Below are 15,674 nucleotides of genomic sequence, written 5' to 3'. Positions count from 1 at the left end.
GTGTGTTCTCTGCATGTGCTGTCACTAGGGCTAAGTCTAAAGTTATTGGTGACTTAGAGGATAATGATGATGATGATGTTATCCTAGCTGACACTTTTCTTGCTAATTTCGACCACTCACCAGATGAGGCAGTACCCCGTAGTGTTGATAATTTGTCTCGTCAAGAGTTGGTTGAGTTGCAGGTTGCTGACCCTGAGTTGAAAGGTCTAGCTAACTCTGCTTGCAGTGAGGAAGAGTCAGCTGGTGCTTCTACTTATTATTATATAGAGTCAGGAGTACTTATGAGAAAGTGGAGACCCCCAACAGCATCAGCCGACTGTGAATGGGAGGTTGTACATCAAGTTGTCATCCCTCGTGTTTGTAGGCAGGATATCATTAGAGTGGCTCATGATTCCAGTTTGGCAGGACACCTTGGAGTGAGGAAGACTGTGGCATGCATTTTGAAACACTTCTACTGGCCAGGTATCTTCAGAGATGTTTCTTGGTATTGTAAGTCTTGTCACACCTGTCAAGTTGTGGGGAAGTGTAATCAGACCGAAAAGGTTGCACCTCTAGTTCCCATTCCTCCTTTTGAGGCGCCATTCACCCGTGTGTTGGTGGATATTGTGGGCCCTCTTCCTAAGACTTCTTCAGGATTTTCTTATGTGTTGATCCTGATTGATATGGCTACTCGTTATCCTGAAGCCATTCCACTTAGAAATATCTCAGCAAAGAACGTGGTTAAAAGAAATGCTAGGGTTCTTCACAAAGTTTGGTCTGCCCAAGGAGGTACAGTCAGACCGGGGAAGTAATTTCATGTCAAATGTTTTCAAGCAGTCTCTGAAAGAGTTGGGCATCACCCAGATTACGTCTTCAGCTTACCATCCCCAGACCCAAGGAGCGTTGGAGAGATATCATCAAACACTCAAATTGATGCTCAAGAAATACTGTTTGGAACATCAGAAAGACTGGGATAAAGGTCTTCCATTCGTTGTATTTGCCGCAAGAGAAACTCCAAATGAATCACTGGTTTTCTCATCCTTTGAACTACTGTTTGGCCATGAAGTAAGAGGACCCCTTAAGCTACTCAAGGAATGCTGGCTGTCGGAGGAAGATGACGTCAACCTGCTGGAGTATGTGATGAAGTTCAAAGATCGGCTGTCCACTGCTTTACAGCTGGCAAGAGAGAATTTAGGAGCTGCTCAGGAGAAGATGAAGACTTGGTATGATAAGAAGTCCAGGTTACGCCACTTTCAGCCAGGAGATCAGGTTTTGATTCTGCTAACAGTGCATGGGCAACCTCTTCAAGCCAAGTTTAGTGGTCCTTATTTCGTGGAGAAGAAACTCAGTGATGTCAACTATGTCATCACCACACCAGATCGTAGAAAGAACAAGCAACTTTGTCACATCAACATGCTAAAGTTATATCACAGGCAGGACGAAAATAACCCAGTCTGCACTGTAGCTGTTCCACCCGAGTCTGCAAGTGAAGTTCTCCCATGCAGCATGAGCCTGAGTGATAGTTTGGGGAAGAATCCTGATATCATGAATGATCTCCAGACTAAGCTTTCTCATCTAGCTCCCGAGGAAAGGCAGGAGTTTTCGGCATTATTGCAGGAGTACCCGCAAGTGTTCCGTGCCACTCCAGGAAGAACCACTGTGTTGATGCATGATGTCGATGTTGGAGACGCAAAGCCAATTAAACTGCCTCCATACCGTGTGAACCCAGTGAAAGTTCCTCTCATCCAGAAGGAGCTTGGCTACCTGTTGGACCACAAAATGATTGAGCCCTGTCAGAGCGAGTGGAGTTCTCCTGTCACTCTAGTCCCTAAGCCAGGTGGGTCACAGCGGCTTTGCATCGACTACAGACGTGTTAATCAGATAACCAAAACAGACACTTACCCTCTCCCTCGTGTGGAAGATTGAATAGACAAGATCGTAAAGGCTAGGTACATAAGTAAGTTTGATTTGTTAAAGGGATACTGGCAAGTACCTATGACTGAACGTTCTAGGGAGATCTCATGTTTTGTAACACTAGGAAAGACTTTTACATGTTCTGCAATGCCATATGGTATGAAGAATGCACCAGCCACTTTTCAGAAGCTCATGAATGTTGTAACAGATGGTTTGGTAGGGTGTGTTGTTTATATTGATGATGTATTAATCTTCAGTGACAACTGGAAAGATCACCTATGCCATGTCAGTAAATTTCTTGAGCGTTTGCTTCAGGCTAATCTTGTAGCTAATTTATCAAAGTGTGAGTTTGGTCAAGCTAAAGTTCAGTATCTTGGGTACGTAATTGGTGATGGACACGTTGCACCACCAGGAGCTAAGGTTCAGGTTATAAGTGATCTTCCCAGACCTAAAAGTAGGAAAGAGCTACAAAGATTTTTGGAAATGGTAGGTTATTACAGGAGATTTGTTCTTAACTTTTCAATTTTTGTATCACCACTTACAGACCTACTGAAAAAGGGAGTTAAATTTGTCTGGACTGATAACTGTGAATCCTCTTTCAGTAAACTTAAAGCTATCCTATTCAGTCAGCCAGTGCTCGCTACTCCAAATTTTCCTAAGCCTTTTAAGATGGCTATTGACGCAAGTGATACAGGAGCTGGGGCTGTTTTGCTGCAGGAGGATGATCAGGGTATTGAACACCCTGTATCTTATTACAGTAAGAAGTTCACTCCACCTCAAAAGAACTACTCAACTATTGAGAAAGAGCTTTTGGCCTTGATTTTGGGTTTACAGCATTTTTCATTTTATTTGTGTTCTGGTTTTGACCCCATAGTCATACCGATCATAACCCACTGAAATTCCTTAGTAAGTTTAAAGATAAGAATCAGAGATTGACATGATGGAGTCTACTTCTTCAGGAGTATTCATTAGACATACAACATGTCAAGGGGAAAGAAAATGTTATTGCAGATTGCTTATATAGACTTTAGACAGATTGTTTTAGAGTAATAAGAAATTTCCTTTGTAATTTTTTTTTTTTTTTTTGTGGGGAGGTGTTACATAGCCTATGATTTCATCATCCTTTGTATAATTCTAACGTACAGTATGCTACATGTTTGATCACAATTCGCCTCGTGGCTTCCATAGTGACCAAGCTTCCGTGTTCTACCTCACTCCCCCCTTCTCCTCCCTTATAGTAGAGTAAGTCGTTCTTTCTGTTGTTCAGAGCAGGAGTGTCAACTCTTTGTCCCCTATGGCTTCATTTGCGCGTCCTTCTTACAAGTTGTATCAAGCTCTGCCGGCCCCTATATAATGAGCTCAGTCTCTGCATTAATTGCCACTTAGATCTACTCATTTTGTTCACATCTCTGTCCTCCCCTGTACAGTTGTTATTATTTTTGTGAGTGCTCAGGAAGTCTCCAACCATCTAGCTGCTGTGTAATTTGAGTATAAGTGTTATTACATTTTTTTCTTGTACTGTATAGGATAAGGTGTTGGTTCGTGGGCCTGGTGAGGTTTTTGTGATTGGTGTAAAGTTTTACTGTCAGCCAGTAGTAATAATATTTTGTATCTGTAATAATATATCTTGCTTTAACTGAGCATTATCCGGTTTTTCTTATTTTATCAGGGCTGACTTAGATAAATTTACTCTTGCTAATTTCGTGTTAATAGAGGCTATTGCATTTAACCATATATTTAACCTGTTTTTTGCCATTACATTATCCTTATGAGTCCTGAATGTTTAGTTGTTAGTTTGAGCATTAAACTTTAACTTGTAATTTTACCTAACTCTTTTGTTTTGAACCTGAAACTTTGCGGGACAGTGGTGATTTTTAGTATTCTCACTTGAAGTGTTCATTATCTCTCTCTTTTCCTTAAAAATATATATTTATATATTTATATATATATATATATATATATATATATATATATATATATATATATGCTGACTTAGATAAATTTACTCTTGCTAATTTCGTGTAAATAGAGGCTATTGAATTTAACCATATATTTAACCTGTTTTTTGCCATTACATTATCCTTATGAGTCCTGAATGTTTAGTTAGTTTGAGCATTAAACTTTAACTTGTAATTTTACCTAACTCTTTTGTTTTGAACCTGGAACTTTGCGGGACAGTGGTGATTTTTAGTATTCTCACTTGAAGTGTTCATTATCTCTCTCTGTTCTGTAACAATATATATATATATATATATATATATATATATATATATATATATATATATATATAATATATATATATATATATATATATATATATATATATATATATATATATATATATATATATATATATATATATATATATATATATATATATATATATATATATATATATATATATATACATATATATATATATATATATATATATATATATATATATATATATATATATATATATATATATATATATATATATATATATATATATATATATATATATATATATTTTTTAGGGTGGCCCCCAAAAACACACAGTTCACTTCCACAAGGCTATAATGTTCTTTATCATCAATGAAGGCACTATGTGAAAAATTTATTGAAATGCACAATTTTTAGATGGCACCTCGATGCTATAATTCCAATAAAATGGACTGCAAGCACAACATCGATGGAATATCAACAATAGAAGAAATAGGTATTTTCAACGTTCCCAGACACAGACATTCTTTATCTGAGTCCTAAAAGAACACACTTAAAACACTTATTACAGTAATCCCTCCACTATCCAACGTAATAGAACCAAAGGCATGTCCGAAAAGTGGTCCCGTCTGGATAGTGGTCACCTGCCTACTGGACTGGTACTTCAGGGCCCCTAATCCAGCCTAACTTTGAAAGCCACCTAAATAACTCCCTACCGGACATGCATAGCACCTATTTAAGACCCTATTCACACCAATAATGGACATAAAGCATGAAATAAATGAAAAGGAACCCAAGAATGAGGAATTAGAAGCGACTGTACCACAGCCAGGGTACTTACAGCACGTTTATGGCCACCTTCTTAAGGCTTTGGCAGTGGTGAAAATGCTCTTGAAGCACGTACAGTAATCCAGTGTTGTGCTGCACTTACAATAATTCTTTGCACTGTGAGTTATAGTTGTTTAACACTGCACATTGTTGATTGCATCATTCCAGTTTTAACCGCCAGTTTTGCCAGGCTTGCACTCCACAGTTAATCCTTTGCACTCTAAATTCTAATTTCTTAACTCTGCACAACACTGTAAATTCCCGTGTGTTCTAGTGGAGAGGTATTGCAGTTTATTCACTGTTTATTCACACACACACGCAATAAACGAGTACGTTACTCATCCACTACGATAAACATCCACTCACCATCGAAGTTAACCAGTCACTGTTGTTGATAGGGAAACACAGTTGCCAGATCGCAAAAGCCACATTACCAAACCCCTCCATTTTCATTATCAAATTTAACTCTTCATTACCAAATTCGTAAAGCTAGCATTTATTCTTTACTAATTATATACACAAGTGGAAATACATGTATTCACTCTCCTTATAATTAACAGCATGTTGATTATTTTCACGCTATGTAGGCTTGCAGATTAATCAGAGAGAGCAGACCATCCACCATCTTCATCCTGTGTATCCTCATACATGTGAAAAATTCAATTGGTAATGCATTATTCTGATTCATTACCAAACGAATTTTTCATTATCAAATTGTCCCACATTTGGTAATGAAAAATACCAAATGGCAACCCTGACAGGGGAGGGGTGAGGAAGGAGGAAGGAAGTGGTGAAGGGGCCATGGTGTAACAGCTGCTCGGCGCCGCACGGCAATTTCAAATTACCGAGGGGAAAAAAAGTCGGATTTTTTTCGATTTTTTTGCTATTTCTGGGCAATTTTGGGAATATAGGTCTCTGGACCAAAATATCCGGTAAGTGGGGTGTCTGGAAAGTGGGCGTCCGGATAATATAGGGATTACTGTATAGGAAAAAGGCATCAATCTTGCTTCATCAAAACAGCTTTCGTTAGAACTGGCATTCTTTCCCGGTGGTCAGCAACTAGCTGCAGTATGTACTGCTTTTGAGTGTAGTCTCTCATCAGGACATCGTTGTACGACTGGATTAGAGCTATACCTCTCTCGACACAGTCATTGACAAACTTCAAATGTCTGCAATGGCCAGGAGTGACATATACCTGGGGTCTGTCAGTCAAACGTTGGGTGATTTCGCCTTGAACTCCCTGGCATTATCTTGTCCTGTCACAGAGAGTAGATTGAAGAACTTCAATGAATGTCTGGTGATGTATAAGTTGCCAGTGAAGCGCGGTTGTCAAATGCATCGCCATCAAAACATCGTGCCAGTTACCGATGAAGAGAATGGTCAAGGTTTTCCACCATATTTGCTTTAGTGGCGTCGTCAACATGATTAAAAAAAAAAAAAAGCGAGCAGCACTAGCCCCATATGGCTGCACATTGACTTGGCAGCTGCCTCTCCCACGATGCTATCGGGGTATTCAAGGAGCAGAGAAGTAAGTTTATTGTCGTTGAAGGGGGCCTTCTCTGGATGTGGTGATTCATGCAAATAGCATTTGTATACAAGCGAGACAAACAGACTTACTCTTGTGATACCAGCTGTCTCCCTTGCTGTCAAGTTCATTTGCTTCTTGAATAGAAAAATCTTCAGTAAGTATATTTCTTTTGCCATCCAGCACGCATTGTGTACAGTGACTGGAGCACGAACTGTCTGCTTATCACCTGGAGAATATCTCAAGAACATACAAGAGAGCTGTAGTAGCTCTCTATTATCATCTCATGGGAGCTGGCTGTTCATGGCTTCAGTGCAGAACGAGATCATTTTTTCCCATAGACCATCGGGCATCCCAACATATAACTCGTCTCCAGCAGGATATACATCTCTTTTATCCATACCTGGTCTAAGTTTTTGGAAGCACTTGGAGATTCCCACTTCAGGTCCACTGGTTGGCCCTAGAGAAACTTTGAAAACAGCAGACAGCATCAACTCAGACACATGATGACAGCAGGTGGTCCAGATGAGCTCTTTGGCCAAAGCTTTTTTTATTAGACCGCCTGCTCCCGTCTTCAGGCCTGTGTTAGCTGCTGTTGTATCAAAAACAAGTCCCTGAGTCATTGCTTTTAGATTCCATTCATCCAATGCCTTGATGCATGCATTGCATTGTGGTTTCCCAGTGCCGCAATTTATCTTGCGAACCCCAAGAAGTTGCTCTGTCTCACTGCCAGTCACCAAAATGGCAACTCAGTCCACTACAGGTTTACTGTTTCCAGCGATATCTGGGAGCAGTTTACCATCCCAGTGAAGAAGTGGAATGTCTGGTGTGAAAGCATCCTGTCGATCAGTTGCTTCTTTGCAAGTGGTAGCTAATGCTTCCTGTATATTATTTCAAGACAGTACTACAGATGCCAGGTTATGACCAAGCGCTTTTGCGACACTGCCCACGACAAGCATGGCTGAATGATTAAGGAGTTTGACATGATCAAGCACAGCAGCTACTTCCTTAGTTACAATGGTTTTCTTAGTTTTACTTTGCTGTCTAATTTGTTTGGACATCGATGGCCCTTGAAATTCATCCTCAGACTCTGCTGATGAGGAAGCACTATGGCCTTCAATGTCAATAGAACTAGATGGTATAGTCATTTCCATCTGCTGTGCAATGAGCTTGCATTTTCGTTTTTTAGCATTGGCTTGATCACATCTACGTCGATTACGAGCCTCCTTGTTTGGCAAGATTCTGTCCACCCTGGGCATACTCCCACTGAAGGGATTCTGATGCTGTAATCGCAGGAACTGCATATTCTTTTCGATTATCATAGCGATCAGAGCGTCCACTCAAGAAAAATCAGTTTGGTGAGTTTTTCTTGAATTTTGCTCTTTGACCTGGTATCCTGGTTATGGTAATAATCTGTTATTCTTCAATACACAGTACTCCTTGTGATGCTTCTGGAGCTTGCAAATACTCGAATCTACCCTATGGGTCAGGATGCACACTTTATCCCAGATCACCATTATCTTCTCAACGGTACTCTTAGCATTACGACTGATTGTAAGACCGTTTTGATGGTGAAACATGAAGTTCCTGAGGATATCGGCATTAGTTGGCAAGCGAGCACCCAGTATATCTTTCATGGGCATGCCCAGAAGCCATACTCTTGGACTGCTTCTCGTCATAGTCATGACCTGTAAAGATAATACACTGATAAGCAAGGCATTATTATAGCTATCGATAATGATACTCATTAAATTATTATTTTTATATACTAGCTTCAATTCGCTCCACGTATCTGGATACTTATGATCATATGCTGGATACAGTGATTATTAAACATTGGGTTTGGTATTTGAAATATCACATTATTAATGAATCACAGATTCATCAGCAGGTGCCTGTTATGTGGAGCATAAAAACCTAATATATCAACGTAACTTTTTTATATGTCATTATTAGTAGGATAGTTATAATAATGATATAAATTTTACTCCAGATCAGACTACTCAGTGCTTGATGTCACGACACGCTAGTCATCAAAAACAGACCAAAGTACGTCCTATTGTGTAGAGAAATAGTCATCCACTGTGTGACCACTGAGTCATCAATGAGCTACCCAGCACACGCTGCAGCGTGGACATGGTGCTTTTCAGGCTGCGCCTGAGTTTCCAACAGGGCTGCAGCACGCAGCAGCAGTAGACACATGTTACAATAAGTTTGTCTACCGACTACTGCTGAAGCTTCATTCACTTTAGTTCGATAGTTGTCGCAGTTTTAAGATAGTTACAGGTAGTTACATGCCACATATTCATTGGACGATTAGAATTTTTGTGATCAAACATAATATTTTCAGGATCACATTTTTCCTCCATGGAGTGACTTCTAAAAATGGGCCTATTTTCTTGATTTTTTGCATGAAAGCTCCTTAAGTGATATGGAACAGAAGTAGTCTTGTGGAGAATAATAAATTTGAAAAAAGTTTCATATAATATATATATATATATATATATATATATATATATAGAGAGAGAGAGAGAGAGAGAGAGAGAGAGAGAGAGAGAGAGAGAGAGAGAGAGTCAGCCAGTGCTCGCTACTCCAAATTTTCCTAAGCCTTTTAAGATGGCTATTGACGCAAGTGATACAGGACCTGGGGCTGTTTTGCTGCAATAGGATGATAAGGGGATTGAACACCCTGTATCTTATTACAGTAAGAAGTTCACTCCACCTCAAAAGAACTACTCAACAATTGAGAAAGAGCTTTTGGCCTTGATTTTGGGTTTACAGCATTTTTCATTTTATTTGTGTTCTGGTTTTGACCCCATAGTCATACCGATCATAACCCACTGAAATTCCTTAGTAAGTTTAAAGATAAGAATCAGAGATTGACAAGATGGAGTCTACTTCTTCAGGAGTATTCATTAGACATACAACATGTCAAGGGGAAAGAAAATGTTATTGCAGATTGCTTATATAGACTTTAGACAGATTGTTTTAGAGTAATAAGAAATTTCCTTTGTAATTTTTTTTTTTTTTTTGTGGGGAGGTGTTACATAGCCTATGATTTCATCATCCTTTGTATAATTCTAACGTACAGTATGCTACATGTTTGATCACAATTCGCCTCGTGGCTTCCATAGTGACCAAGCTTCCGTGTTCTACCTCACTCCCCCCTTCTCCTCCCTTATAGTAGAGTAAGTCGTTCTTTCTGCTGTTCAGAGCAGGAGTGTCAACTCTTTGTCCCCTATGGCTTCATTTGCGCGTTCTTCTTACAAGTTGTATCAAGCTCTGACGGCCCCTATATAATGAGCTCAGTCTCTGCATTAATTGCCACTTAGATCTACTCATTTTGTTCACATCTCTTTCCTCCCCTGTACAGTTGTTATTATTTTTGTGAGTGCTCAGGAAGTCTCCAACCATCTAGCTGCTGTGTAATTTGAGTATAAGTGTTATTACATTTTTTCTTGTACTGTATAGGATAAGGTGTTGGTTCGTGGGCCTGGTGAGGTTTTTGTGATTGGTGTAAAGTTTTACTGTCAGCCAGTAGTAATAATATTTTGTATCTGTAATAATATATCTTGCTTTAACTGAGCATTATCCGGTTTTTCTCATTTTATCAGGGCTGACTTAGATAAATTTACTCTTGCTAATTTCGTGTTAATAGAGGCTATTGCATTTAACCATATATTTAACCTGTTTTTTGCCATTACATTATCCTTATGAGTCCTGAATGTTTAGTTGTTAGTTTGAGCATTAAACTTTAACTTGTAATTTTACCTAACTCTTTTGTTTTGAACCTGGAACTTTGCGGGACAGTGGTGATTTTTAGTATTCTCACTTGAAGTGTTCATTATCTCTCTCTGTTCTGTAACAATATATATATATATATATATATATATATATATATATATATATATATATATATATATATATATATATATATATATATATATATATATATATATATATATATATATACATACTGTATATATATATATATATATATATATATATATATATATATATATACATACTGTATATATATATATATATATATATATATATATATATATATATATATATATATATATATATTTATTTTTTAGGGTGGCCCCCAAAAACAAACAGTTCACTTCCACAAGGCTATAATGTTCTTTATCATCAATGAAGGCACTATGTGAAAAATTTAATGAAATGCACAATTTTTAGATGGCACCTCGATGCTATAATTCCAATAAAATGGACTGCAAGCACAACATCGATGGAATATCAACAATAGAAGAAATAGGTATTTTCAACGTTCCCAGACACAGACATTCTTTATCTGAGTCCTAAAAGAACACACTTAAAACACTTATTACAGTAATCCCTCCACTATCCAACGTAATAGAACCAAAGGCATGTCCGGAAAGTGGTCCCGTCTGGATAGTGGTCACCTGCCTACTGGACTGGTACTTCAGGGCCCCTAATCCAGCCTAACTTTGAAAGCCACCTAAATAACTCCCTACCGGACATGCATAGCACCTATTTAAGACCCTATTCACACCAATAATGGACATAAAGCATGAAATAAATGAAAAGGAACCCAAGAATGAGGAATTAGAAGCGACTGTACCACAGCCAGGGTACTTACAGCACGTTTATGGCCACCTTCTTAAGGCTTTGGCAGTGGTGAAAATGCTCTTGAAGCACGTACAGTAATCCAGTGTTGTGCTGCACTTACAATAATTCTTTGCACTGTGAGTTATAGTTGTTTAACACTGCACATTGTTGATTGCATCATTCCAGTTTTAACCGCCAGTTTTGCCAGGCTTGCACTCCACAGTTAATCCTTTGCACTCTAAATTCTAATTTCTTAACTCTGCACAACACTGTAAATTCCCGTGTGTTCTAGTGGAGAGGTATTGCAGTTTATTCACTGTTTATTCACACACACATGCAATAAACGAGTACGTTACTCATCCACTACGATAAACATCCACTCACCATCGAAGTTAACCAGTCACTGTTGTTGATAGGGAAACACAGTTGCCAGATCGCAAAAGCCACATTACCAAACCCCTCCATTTTCATTATCAAATTTAACTCTTCATTACCAAATTCGTAAAGCTAGCATTTATTCTTTACTAATTATATACACAAGTGGAAATACATGTATTCACTCTCCTTATAATTAACAGCATGTTGATTATTTTCACGCTATGTAGGCTTGCAGATTAATCAGAGAGAGCAGACCATCCACCATCTTCATCCTGTGTATCCTCATACATGTGAAAAATTCAATTGGTAATGCATTATTCTGATTCATTACCAAACGAATTTTTCATTATCAAATTGTCCCACATTTGGTAATGAAAAATACCAAATGGCAACCCTGACAGGGGAGGGGTGAGGAAGGAGGAAGGAAGTGGTGAAGGGGCCATGGTGTAACAGCTGCTCGGCGCCGCACGGCAATTTCAAATTACCGAGGGGAAAAAAAGTCGGATTTTTTTCGATTTTTTTGCTATTTCTGGGCAATTTTGGGAATATATTTCTCTGGACCAAAATATCCGGTAAGTGGGGTGTCTGGAAAGTGGGCGTCCGGATAGTATAGGGATTACTGTATAGGAAAAAGGCATCAATCTTGCTTCATCAAAACAGCTTTCGTTAGAACTGGCATTCTTTCCTGGTGGTCAGCAACTAGCTGCAGTATGTACTGCTTTTGAGTGTAGTCTCTCATCAGGACATCGTTGTACGACTGGATTAGAGCTATACCTCTCTCGACACAGTCATTGACAAACTTCAAATGTCTGCAATGGCCAGGAGTGACATATACCTGGGGTCTGTCAGTCAAACGTTGGGTGATTTCGCCTTGAACTCCCTGGCATTATCTTGTCCTGTCACAGAGAGTAGATTGAAGAACTTCAATGAATGTCTGGTGATGTATAAGTTGCCAGTGAAGCGCGGTTGTCAAATGCATCGCCATCAAAACATCGTGCCAGTTACCGATGAGGAGAATGGTCAAGGTTTTCCACCATATTTGCTTTAGTGGCGTCGTCAACATGATTAAAAAAAAAAAAAAGCGAGCAGCACTAGCCCCATATGGCTGCACATTGACTTGGCAGCTGCCTCTCCCACGATGCTATCGGGGTATTCAAGGAGCAGAGACGTAAGTTTATTGTCGTTGAAGGGGGCCTTCTCTGGATGTGGTGATTCATGCAAATAGCATTTGTATACAAGCGAGACAAACAGACTTACTCTTGTGATACCAGCTGTCTCCCTTGCTGTCAAGTTCATTTGCTTCCTGAATAGAAAAATCTTCAGTAAGTATATTTCTTTTGCCATCCAGCACGCATTGTGTACAGTGCCTGGAACACGAACTGTCTGCTTATCACCTGGAGAATATCTCAAGAACATACAAGAGAGCTGTAGTAGCTCTCTATTATCATCTCATGGGAGCTGGCTGTTCATGGCTTCAGTGCAGAACGAGATCATTTTTTCTCATAGACCATCGGGCATCCCAACATATAACTCGTCTCCAGCAGGATATACATCTCTTTTATCCATACCTGGTCTAAGTTTTTGGAAGCACTTGGAGATTCCCACTTCAGGTCCACTGGTTGGCCCTAGAGAAACTTTGAAGACAGCAGACAGCATCAACTCAGACACATGATGACAGCAGGTGGTCCAGATGAGCTCTTTGGCCAAAGCTTTTTTTATTAGACCGCCTGCTCCCGTCTTCAGGCCTGTGTTAGCTGCTGTTGTATCAAAAACAAGTCCCTGAGTCATTGCTTTTAGATTCCATTCATCCAATGCCTTGATGCATGCATTGCATTGTGGTTTCCCAGTGCCGCAATTTATCTTGCGAACCCCAAGAAGTTGCTCTGTCTCACTGCCAGTCACCAAAATGGCAACTCAGTCCACTACAGGTTTACTGTTTCCAGCGATATCTGGGAGCAGTTTACCATCCCAGTGAAGAAGTGGAATGTCTGGTGTGAAAGCATCCTGTCGATCAGTTGCTTCTTTGCAAGTGGTAGCTCATGCTTCCTGTATATTATTTCAAGACAGTACTACAGACGCCAGGTTATGACCAAGCGCTTTTGCGACACTGCCCACGACAAGCATGGCTGAATGATTAAGGAGTTTGACATGATCAAGCACAGCAGCTACTTCCTTAGTTACAATGGTTTTCTTAGTTTTACTTTGCTGTCTAATTTGTTTGGACATCGATGGCCCTTGAAATTCATCCTCAGACTCTGCTGATGAGGAAGCACTATGGCCTTCAATGTCAATAGAACTAGATGGTATAGTCATTTCCATCTGCTGTGCAATGAGCTTGCATTTTCGTTTTTTAGCGTTGGCTTGATCACATCTACGTCGATTACGAGCCTCCTTGTTTGGCAAGATTCTGTCCACCCTGGGCATACTCCCACTAAAGGGATTCTGATGCTGTAATCGCAGGAACTGCATATTCTTTTCGATTATCATAGCGATCAGAGCGTCCACTCAAGAAAAATCAGTTTGGTGAGTTTTTCTTGAATTTTGCTCTTTGACCTGGTATCCTGGTTATGGTAATAATCTGTTATTCTTCAATACACAGTACTCCTTGTGATGCTTCTGGAGCTTGCAAATACTCGAATCTACCCTATGGGTCAGGATGCACACTTTATCCCAGATCACCATTATCTTCTCAACGGTACTCTTAGCATTACGACTGATTGTAAGACCGTTTTGATGGTGAAACATGAAGTTCCTGAGGATATCGGCATTAGTTGGCAAGCGAGCACCCAGTATATCTTTCATGGGCATGCCCAGAAGCCATACTCTTGGACTGCTTCTCGTCATAGTCATGACCTGTAAAGATAATACACTGATAAGCAAGGCATTATTATAGCTATCGATAATGATACTCATTAAATTATTATTTTTATATACTAGCTTCAATTCGCTCCACGTATCTGGATACTTATGATCATATGCTGGATACAGTGATTATTAAACATTGGGTTTGGTATTTGAAATATCACATTATTAATGAATCACAGATTCATCAGCAAGTGCCTGTTATGTGGAGCATAAAAACCTAATATATCAACGTAACTTTTTTATATGTCATTATTAGTAGGATAGTTATAATAATGATGTAAATTTTACTCCAGATCAGACTACTCAGTGCTTGATGTCACGACACGCTAGTCTTCAAAAACAGACCAAAGTACGTCCTATTGTGTAGAGAAATAGTCATCCACTGTGTGACCACTGAGTCATCAATGAGCTACCCAGCACACGCTGCAGCGTGGACATGGTGCTTTTCAGGCTGCGCCTGAGTTTCCAACAGGGCTGCAGCACGCAGCAGCAGTAGACACATGTTACAATAAGTATGTCTACCGACTACTGCTGAAGCTTCATTCACTTTAGTTCGATAGTTGTCGCAGTTTTAAGATAGTTACAGGTAGTTACATGCCACATATTCATTGGACGATTAGAATTTTTGTGATCAAACATAATATTTTCAGGATCACATTTTTCCTCCATGGAGTGACTTCTAAAAATGGGCCTACTTTCTTGATTTTTTGCATGAAAGCTCCTTAAGTGATATGGAACAGAAGTAGTCTTGTGGAGAATAATAAATTTGAAAAAAGTTTTATATAATATATATATATATATATATATATATATATATATATATAGAGAGAGAGAGAGAGAGAGAGAGAGAGAGAGAGAGAGAGAGAGAGAGAGAGAGAGAGAGCCATTCTAATTTTTCAGAAAAAAAAATCATTTAGATGGGGTGCACTGTCATGAATTTGCTTCACTGTGTTTTACATACACATTCGTGACATTGTACTATTATGGGAAAACACAAACTCTAGTGGGCGACCTACTGTGTTTCACTCAGTTTAACTGTCCTTGTATGCGCTTTGACTGGGGTGGTTTTTAAAAACATTCATAATTGCTTCATAAGTGACTCTTCTTATGTACGACGTTAGTGCTTCACTGAGTGAAATTATTATATCTGTATATTGTACGCCCCACCTCTTTTAACGGGTGAAGTTAGGCCACGCCCACTTCCGGTGAACATGCCTCTGTACCAGGTGTGAGAACAAATTGTTTCGGTTGGAGAGGGACACCACTGAAGGATAGGTGTGTGCCACCGAGAAGATTCCTGGGGATTTGTCTACTCGCTAGCTGTGGGCCTTAGCTCGGTGAAGCCATGCCCCTCCATGCACCATAGTTAGTAGATAGTGATTGA

The sequence above is a fragment of the Coenobita brevimanus genome, chromosome 54 (genome assembly GCF_032717465.1).
Source record: "Coenobita brevimanus isolate Jiangsu-jjx chromosome 54, ASM3271746v2, whole genome shotgun sequence".
Lineage (NCBI taxonomy): Eukaryota > Metazoa > Arthropoda > Malacostraca > Decapoda > Coenobitidae > Coenobita > Coenobita brevimanus.
Note: the sequence above shows the minus strand (reverse complement) of the source record.